The 9,978-nt window shown below is 30.8% G+C and overlaps 1 pseudogene; it reads left to right on the top strand.

The window, feature by feature from the left end:
* Positions 1 to 3,068: 3,068 nt before the first annotated feature.
* LOC148575690 (uncharacterized) lies at positions 3,069 to 4,105 on the top strand (annotated as a pseudogene).
* The last annotated feature ends 5,873 nt before the right edge of the window (positions 4,106 to 9,978 follow it).

The following is a 9,978-nucleotide window of genomic DNA, read 5'->3' as shown; positions in this document are numbered from 1 at the left end:
ATTTAAAATTTTTATATATATTTCATTACTAATAATAAAATATTAAAAACAAAAAAAATCAGAAAAAAATTTATAATATAGATCACTCATTTTATCTACACCTATGAAAGATAACAATGACACGGATATGATACGACGCATAAAATGCATACTCAATAATGTTAAGTTATTATAACATAAGAGAAAAAGACATATATATACCTATATATATATAATGTAAAGTATTTTTTAGATAAATTGTAATAATATTTTGATATTTTATTGATATAAATATATAAATAATTTTTTAACTATTTTTAATATATTTTTAAATTATATAAAATATTTAAATATTTTTTATTTTAATAAATTATATATTATTTTAAAACTTATTTCAAGAATACATATCAAACATAAAATAGGATATGCTTATACATGATGGTATTTAGGTGTGTCCAAACATGTCCAAAAAAAAATTATTTTTTATTAAGACGTGGTTTGACACTAAAGATACGTATATCGGACGAATAAGTGTCGTATCCAAAATATATCCGACACATGAACTATTTACATCAAGCTCGATGGATTAAACGAACTAGTTTATTTATCTTTTATATTTTATTTTCTTAAAAATTTTTAAATAAAAAAATCAATTTTAAGCTTAAAAAAATTGATTGAAACAAGATGCAACTTTTTTTTCCTAACAAATTTTAAACAAATAAAGTTTTTATTTGGGTCAGGTCGAGAATTTAGTTCAAACTAGGTAAAATATTGTAAAACAGTACCAACTATATTTTAAAAAAATATAAAAATTATTAAAAGATTTATTGAAAATTAATCTGTTTAACTCACTATTTTTGTTTGAATTAATCGGGCTCAATTTATTTAGTTTCCTTTAACGGTTTTACTATTTACTTCATTGTCGATCTCATAATTTAAATATGGGTCCTTATACTGTACAGATAAAAATTTGTACAGATTTACAGAAATTCTATTTTAACCATGGTTTTTTTGATATGTGTCCATCTTTTGTCTTGTAAATGAAAAGTTGGCTCATGGCTTAGTTTTGAAGCCTGAAAATAAAACAAGCCTATTTATTTCAAAATTTGTGTACGATTCACCTACAAATACATTGATTTTTATACAAGTATCTCAATAATTGATAGCATTGTTTATTTTATTTTGTTAATCCAAATAATCCAATAATTTTTTTCTTAGTATTTTATAATAATTTTGATCTCACATTTAAATATATATTTAACATTTTTTTTACAAGCATATTAGTAAATTCAAAATTTATAATGTTAGAATAAATAAAATTATGATATAACATAATATTTATTATTATAAATACTGATTTGATAAAAATTATTTTAAATTATAATTTATATTATACAAAGTATTGGAATAACTTAAACTATAGATTTTATATTTATAAATCTAAACAAATATAGTAAAAAAAATTTAAAAATATTAGATGAATAAATTATTTTTATAATCAAATTCAAAAAAGTTTTTTTTTTTCTTATGTGCCTCCTCCTTATTGTTAACTTAAGGTGGTTTATATTGTGTCACAAAATTATTAAACTAATTTGATTAAACTTAAGTATCAAATCAACTTGGTGTAATTATGTAACATCACTATATAATTATTTTCCAAAAAAAATGTGATACTCAAATTACTATCCACTACAAATATTTTTATTGCAGATGACCAATGCGATTTTTTTTAAGGTTCTTTAAGAACAACTAAAATGAAATAAATGGTCAAATTAGTCTCTATAAAAGATTATTTGTTCTTTAAATTGGTCCTTGAAAATTTTTTTTAATCAAATTCGTTCTTTAAAGATTTTAAATTAATCATGTTAGTTTTTTTGTCACTTTGTTTATTGATGGTATCAAAATTTACTAATGTAACATATTAAGTGACATTCTAACATACATATATGAGTCTTAATTAACTATTAACATTATTAATTTATGAAATTAGATCAAATAACCCCAAATTAAAGGATTTTAATGCCTCAAGTTCTTTCCTCAATTAGATTTTGATTTGATCTAATTTCATAAACTAATAATATTAATAGTCAATTAAGACTTTTAAATATGTGTTAGGTGTCATTTAATGTGTTATATCAACAAACAAAATCATTTAATTTAATCTAATTAATACAGTTGTTACGGAAAAACAATTAAAACTAATATAAAAAAAAATTAAAACTAATATAAAAGAAAAGGCCTAGTACAATGCTTCTTTTATTCATAGTTGACAAGTGCTTCTTCGTAATTTATAGAAGGCGTAGTGCTACATTCTATCAAGGCATGCCACCACAGGGTGTTTTGTTCGTTTGCTAGTTAATGTGCTATTTATTATATAGAATAATTGACCATTTGTACCCATGATAGTTCAGAACGCTGACAAATGTACCCATCGTAGAAGGAAACTGACTTTGTAACCATGAGAGATGGGCTCCGTGTGACAAAAATAGCTTGGCTTGGGTTGGCACCTGCTTCGGGTTTGTATAGTCCTACGTGGCAATCCGAACCTCCCAAAGCCCAATCCACGTGGAATTTAACATTAAAAAATTTAACATTGAAGAGAAATTCGCGGGACGTTGACTATGCCCTAGCAGAGAACATCCTTTTGTTTCCTAGCCGGAGAAGACACCGGGAACACTCCGAAACCATCACCCTGAAGCTACGGCTTTCAACGTTGTCATTCGGAAGTTGGAAAAGGAATTTGGAGCAGTACAGAGCCATCAAAACGAGAACGTGGTAGAGGAACTTGCAAGGAATAGGCAGCGGAGCTCGAACCCTGGGACTTCGTCGCCGACGGTGTAGAGGTCACCCCCTTTGCTCGGCAGAGAGCTGAGGTATGTCATTGCCAGTGTTAATTTATTTCAAATGTCACTGAGACTAGTTGGATAGATTACATTACCATATGAAATCGTGGCTGAGAGTTGCTAAATTAGTTGATTAATTGATTTAGGGTTTCTGTTAGGTGCTGAAGTAGTTGATTTATGGTTTGTGTTAGGTGTAGTAACATGCACTGTTATCTTAGAATGTGTTGGTTTATTTCAGTTTCAGGAATGGCCACCATCCATATAACACTATGTATTAATCATAGAGGACGGTTTGAGAGAGGGCCGTCTGGGAAGCTTACTTATGTTGATGGTGAAGTCACAGAGATAGAGAGGGTTAATGTTGATACCTTGAATGGTTTTTTCGTATCTGATTTGGTGAAGGATATAGGATATACATCTGTTTCTAAATTTTTCTGGCTGGAACCTGGGAAAGGGCTTGATGATGGGTTGAGGGACCTCAAGGTTGAAATGGATATAGTTAGGATGTATGAGGCAGCTGTGAAGAATAGTAACAGAGTAAATGTATATACAGAGCATCCGGTGGATGAGCCCGTGTTAGTAGAGGAGAACAACATGACTCCATCAAAGAGGAGAGTAAAGCGGTGTGCTAAAAAGGTTCCAACTCCGAAAAAGAGTCCCAAAAGAAGGTTGATAGTAGTGGAAGATGAGGATGATGCTGATATTGTAAGTAATCTGCAAGTTGGGATGGATGACCGAAAAAAGAGTGAGGCCCAGAGCAGGGAAGGGGCCTATGAAGCACATACACAGGCTGGTTTGGATGCCCAAAAAGAGGACAATATCACTATGGAAGAGGAGACAGCAGACCCACAACTCTCAGGATCTGTTGAGGCAGGACAGGTTTCTCAGCCTCCCCCAACGCCTGGCATACCAGATAAACCACCATCAAGTCAGTCCCAACCTTCCCAGCCACCTATTGAACAAGATCAGCAACCAACACACACTGCTTGTTCAGACTCAGTCCCTGCTTCTGAACCCAATGTTTCTGCACCTCTTGAACCAGAACAACTAACCCAATACACCCCTCATCCATATGGGAATCCACTCTCACAATCAATTTCTCAGACAGTCCCACCCTCTGACACCAATAGGACTCCCCAGAATGATCAGAGCAATCCTTCAGAGGAGGTTCAGGGAAGGCCAAAGGTGAATAAGAGGAGATCAACTAGGAGGCCCCCTACAGGCCAGTCTTTCATTCCAAACCCCGATCCAGACAAGCCTCCAACCTTCTACGTCCCCGTTGATGATGATGATTTCTCTAATGAAAATCCTGGTCATCATTGCTATGAATCAGAGGAATTGCATAGCATAGCAAGTGACGACGATACCGAACAAACTCCAGTTTTTCCTCAGAGCAATCCTGATGCTCCAGTTAACCAGGTTCAGTTGGAGGTTGGGATGGAGTTTGAAACTCTAAGCCACTTCAGGAAGGCTGTCAGAAAGTTTAATATCAATATTGGAAGGAGCATATTCTTTGCTCGATGTGATTCTACAAGATCGAAGGCTATATGCTATGATGAGGAGTGTCCTTGGCAAATATACTGTGCCAAGAGAACATTTCCAGCAAGTTTTCAGGTAAAGACATTCGTAAATGAACATACATGTAGTAGGGACAATCGATGTAAGTCAGCAGATGGAAAGTGAGTCATAGATGAGTTGGAGGAGAGGATTCGAGTGCAGCCAAACTTGACAGTTAGAGAGGCTGACCAATACTTCAGATCCGAGTATGATGTACTAATTAATGAAAGAAAAATTTATAGAGCTATGAAGAAAGCAAAAGAGCGGATTGAAGGTTCTGAGATTGCACAATATGCACGACTTCGTGATTATGGTAACCAGATACTGAAGACTAATCCAGGTTCGACAGCAAGGATCCAAACAAATCTCATGCCTGATTCAAATCCAATTTTTCTGAGAATCTATGTTTGCTTTGAAGCGTGCAAGAAGGGGTTTGTGGGAGGATGTCGACCTTTTATAGGTTTGGATGGGACCTTCATAAGAGGATACTATGGGGGGCAGTTGCTGACTGCAATAGGACAGGACGCAAATAATCATATCTATCCTATTGCCTACGCAGTTGTTGAATCAGAGAACAAAGAAAGTTGGAAGTGGTTTCTGGAGATACTCCAGTTGGATGTGGGAGATTTTCAAGCTAATGGGTTTAACTTAATGTCAGATATGCAAAAGGTACTTGTGCAGATTTACTTATAAGAATGTATGGCTGATTCATGTGTTTAGTGACTTTGATGTTTTCTCTTAATATATGTATAATAAGGTATGGCTGATTATTTGTTTTGTGTCTGGTTTAGGTATGTATTAGAAATTATATGTTTTCTCATTGCTTAATCATTAGTAGCCTAATGCTGAAAATTGTATCGGAATGAGAACCCTATTGATGTGTTTGGATTGTTAGGGTTCGTAATCGTTCCAGACTCCATCAACACAATATCTCTCCCACAGAAACATTTACCGTCGAGCTTCTTCTCCTTCATCTTCTTCGAACTTGAAGAACTGCTGCAAGTTCCAAAATTTTCATCTGAGTTAAATCTGCGTGATGACATCGCTGGGGTTCTGAGATCACTCTGGGTTATGGTTCGAATTGCAACAAAATTTCAGATTTGGGGTTATGTTTCGAATTGGGGAAGAGAGCTTGCTAGGGTTTTCATTTCAACCATTACCTACGTATACAACGTTCAGATCCACGTGGATTGGGCTTTGGGAGGTTCGGATTGCCATGTAGGACTATACAAACCCGAAGCAGGTGCCAATCCAAGCCAGGCTATTTTTGTCACACGGAGCCCATCTCTCATGGTTACAAAGTCAGTTTCCTTCTACGATGGGTACATTTGTCAGCGTTCTGAACTATCATGGGTACAAATGGTCAATTATTCTTATTATATATATTATATATATATATATACACAATTAAATTATTTTATATTTATTTAATTTAATTTTAGTTTTATACTCATTTTTTTAATTTATAATTCTTTAAAATTTATATAATTATTAAAATAAATATTAAATATTTTAATATTTACATTTACATATTAAAATATTAGTAAAAATATTTATTTTAAATTTTTTAGAATATTGAATCAAGTAGTAGGTCTTCGAGAATTTTAACTTTGGACTAATTAGTAGGACATATAATTATCACCATTAAATTTCATATGATAAATTGATAGAGGGACATAATGTGTCCACCGTTTACTATCATGGAGGACTAAATTGGTACTTTATTTTTTTTAAGGGCTAATTAATCCGAAGTTGAAAACTTCAAGGACCTAATGGTCACTTTACTCAACTTTTTACTATGTTATATTTTTTATTTATGTAGGACCGGTTCTACCGATTCAATCAGTAATTTATTGATTAAACCAATAAACTAATGAACCAATAAACTAATGAACCAATAACTTGATTGGTTCGATCACCAGTTCGACTCTGAAAATTATGGCTTCGGCAACTCTTTCCCTATCAAAGAAGTTGCGATTCAGCCGTCCTATTAGGAGTACAGAAGATTTTGGTTGAAGAAGATTGAGACAATTCTTATATTAATTTCTAATTTTTAATTTTTAATTTTTATGAGTAAAGGTACGCATTCGCATTATAATATATATTTTTAATGGTTTAATATGGATGATCTTAAGATTAAAAAATTTTAGAAAAATTCTAATATATATATATATATATATATATATATATATATATTAATTAGAACAAATATAACTAAAGCGACTAATGTAATAATATAAATAATAAATAAAATATATGAATTTTGTTCGTTATTATTTTAGTCAAATATAACAATAGAATCTAATAATTTTGGTTATTTTTAAAGAACATTCTAAAATAATTATGTTGATTATTTTCAATTATATTTTGACAAATATTTTTGTAATGAGCGGTACTGTAAATATTATTCTTTTTTTATATGTATCTAGATTTATAGATATAAAAAGTATATCATGATTTTTTAATTTTAACAGTATAGATTTTGAATTTATTAATATACTTATAAAAAAAAGGTGTAAAATGTATATTTAACTATGAGACTAAAATTATTGTAAAATATTGAAACAAAAGTTTATTGAGTTATTTGAATTAACAGAATTAAATAAATACTGCAATTGTTTTAAAAGACATGTATAAAAGCCAATTAATATGTATTCATATTATATGTGAACGTGAACAAGTTTTCAATATTAATAAATAAACTTGCTTCGTCTTCAGACTTTAAAGCCAAAGCTGAAAGCCAACTTTCATTCACAAAAGGATAGACATGTGTCAAAAATTGTATGAACAAAAAAAATCTCTTTAACTCTATACAAATTTACATCTATATATTATAACTGTCCTTTAAATATTTGTGTAACAAATTGTCAATTTTTTCAACTTTCATAAAAAAATAAAAAAAAGGATAGACATGTGTCAAAAATTGTATGAACAAAAAAAATCTCTTTAACTCTATACAAATTTACATCTATATATTATAACTGTCCTTTAAATATTTGTGTAACAAATTGTCAATTTTTTCAACTTTCATAAAAAAATAAAAAAATAAATTTGCTGATTTTTGCTTTTTATTCTAAAATAAAATCTCTAAAATAAAATATATATTTTTAGATTCACACGTGTAATTTTTTTTCTAAATTAAATTATTAATTCTTATTATTAATGTGAATGTCCATTTTTAAGAGAGAATGAATTTAATAAAAATTAAAAATGAAGTCCTCTTATATGTAAAAATAGAAATAGTGTGGCATGTGAATGATACACAAAAACAATCAATAAAATTTTCTCTCTTTTTTTTATACTATTAAAATACTCTTCTCTCTCTCTTTTATATACACTATTATATATTGGTAATATATATATATATATATATATATATATAATTTCTATTATATTGAGATATTGATTGTGGTGAATATTAATACTAGAGTGTTCTACTTATACTTCTTTATTTCATATATCTTCTCTATTTATTTATTTTACAACACGTTATCAGCACGAGACTCTGATCAAATTTTAGGAAGACTCAGTTAACAAATTTTTATTATGTCGAAACTCTCTCATCTTGAATTTAATGCTCTTGATATATCTGGAAACAACTATTTATCATGGATACTAGATGCTGAAATCCATCTTGATTTAATGGATCTTGGAGATACCATTAAGGCTGAAAATAATTCATCCCAAAAGGATAAAGGCAAAGCCATGATCTTCCTTCGTCGTCATCTTGACGAAGGATTGAAAAATGAATATCTCACATTAAAAGATCATTCAGATCTGTGGAAAGACCTTGAAGAAAGGTATAATCATCAAAAGATGGTGATACTTCCTCAAGCCCGATATGAATGGATGCATTTGCATCTACAGGATTTTAAATTCATAAATGAATATAATTCAGCAATGTTTCAAATCACCTCATGAATAAAATTATGTGGGGAAAAGATAACTGATAATGATATATTAGAGAAAACTTTCTCGACCTTCCATGCATCGAATGTGCTCCTACAGCAGCAGTATCGAGAAAAAGGATTTAAAAAATATTCTGAGTTAATTTCTTGCCTTTTTGTTGTTGAACGCAACTATGAGTTACTTTTAAAAAATCATGAAGCGTGCCCAGCTGGCACCACCCCATTTCCTGAAGCAAATGCGGCAAATAATTACACCAGAAGAGGTAAATGGCAAGGTTTTAGTAACAAGAAAAATTATGGAATGAAAAAGAATTATGTTCACAAGAAAGGATCTCACCAGAAGTGGGATAAAGAAAGAAACACTGGGCAAAATAAATCAATAGAGGATAAATATTTCCATTGTGGTGGAAAGGGCCATTGGTCGAATACCTGTCGTACCCCAAGGCATCTATTCGATCTTTATCAAGCATCTTTGAAAAAGGACGACAAAGGAAAGGAGAAGAATTTCGCTTCAAATAACGCTGAAAATTCTACCACTCATTATGATGTATCTGATTTCTTTAAGGATCCTAAAGGAAATATTGGTCATTTGATCAATGATGGAATAGTTTAATATGTGGGATTGTTAAGTATTCATGTAAATAAATAATATAAGAAATTTATTGTTAAGTTTTATTTTCTATGCATCTGAATTTCAAGTATGATGTATAATAAAATATTTATGAATTTCAAAATTATTGCACATATATTTCTACTCATTTTATTACTATTTGTCTTTGAAGAAAATGGCAAGGACATATAATGAAGATGTATGCCTTGCGGATAGTGCAAGTTCGCACACCATTCTCAAAAGTAATATATACTTTACCCATCTTGTGCCAAAAGAAAAATATAAACATACTATTATTGGCTCAGGCAATGTGATAGAAGGCTCTGGAAGAGCTATAATTTTATTTCCTGGAGGAACAAAATTCATAATAAATAATGCACTATTGTCTACTAAGTTTCTAAGGAACTTAGTGAGTTTCAAAGATATTCGTCGAAATGGATATCATATTGAAACAATGAATGATGAAAATCATGAGTACTTATGTATCACAACTCATCATTTAAATAAAAAGGTTATATTAAAAAAGTTACCCTCACTCTCATCTGGGTTATATTATACCAAGTTTAGTGTAATTGAATCACATGCCATTGTAAACCAGAAGTTTACTAACCCAAATGAATTCATAACTTGGCATGATCGATTGGTCATCCGGGAACAACCATGATGTGGAGAATTATTGAAAACTCCCATGGACATTCACTAAAGAACCAGAAGATTCTTAAATCTAGTGAATTTTGTTGTGCTGCATGCTATCAGGGAAAGTTAATTTTAAAGCCATCACTAGTAAAGATTGGATTTGAGTCTCCTGAATTTCTAGAAAGGATTCAAGGCAATATATGTGGACCTATTCATCCACCACGTGGATCATTTAGATATTTTATGGTCCTAATAGGTGCATCTTCAAGATGGTGAATTTACTTCCCAAGCTTTTTATGCTTATTATATGGCTAACGGAATAAGTGTTGAACATCCAGTAGCTTATGTTCACACACAAAATGGGTTAGTAGAATCACTTATTAAATGCCTCCAATTAATTGCTAGACCCTTACTTATGAGAACAAATCTCCTAACCTCGGCTTGG

This window comes from Arachis ipaensis, chromosome B1 (genome assembly GCF_059453495.1).
Source record: "Arachis ipaensis isolate K30076 ecotype BB chromosome B1, ASM5945349v1, whole genome shotgun sequence".
NCBI classification, from domain to species: domain Eukaryota; kingdom Viridiplantae; phylum Streptophyta; class Magnoliopsida; order Fabales; family Fabaceae; genus Arachis; species Arachis ipaensis.
The sequence above is the reverse complement of the archived record's forward strand: the minus strand, read 5'-3'. Positions and strand labels throughout refer to the sequence as shown.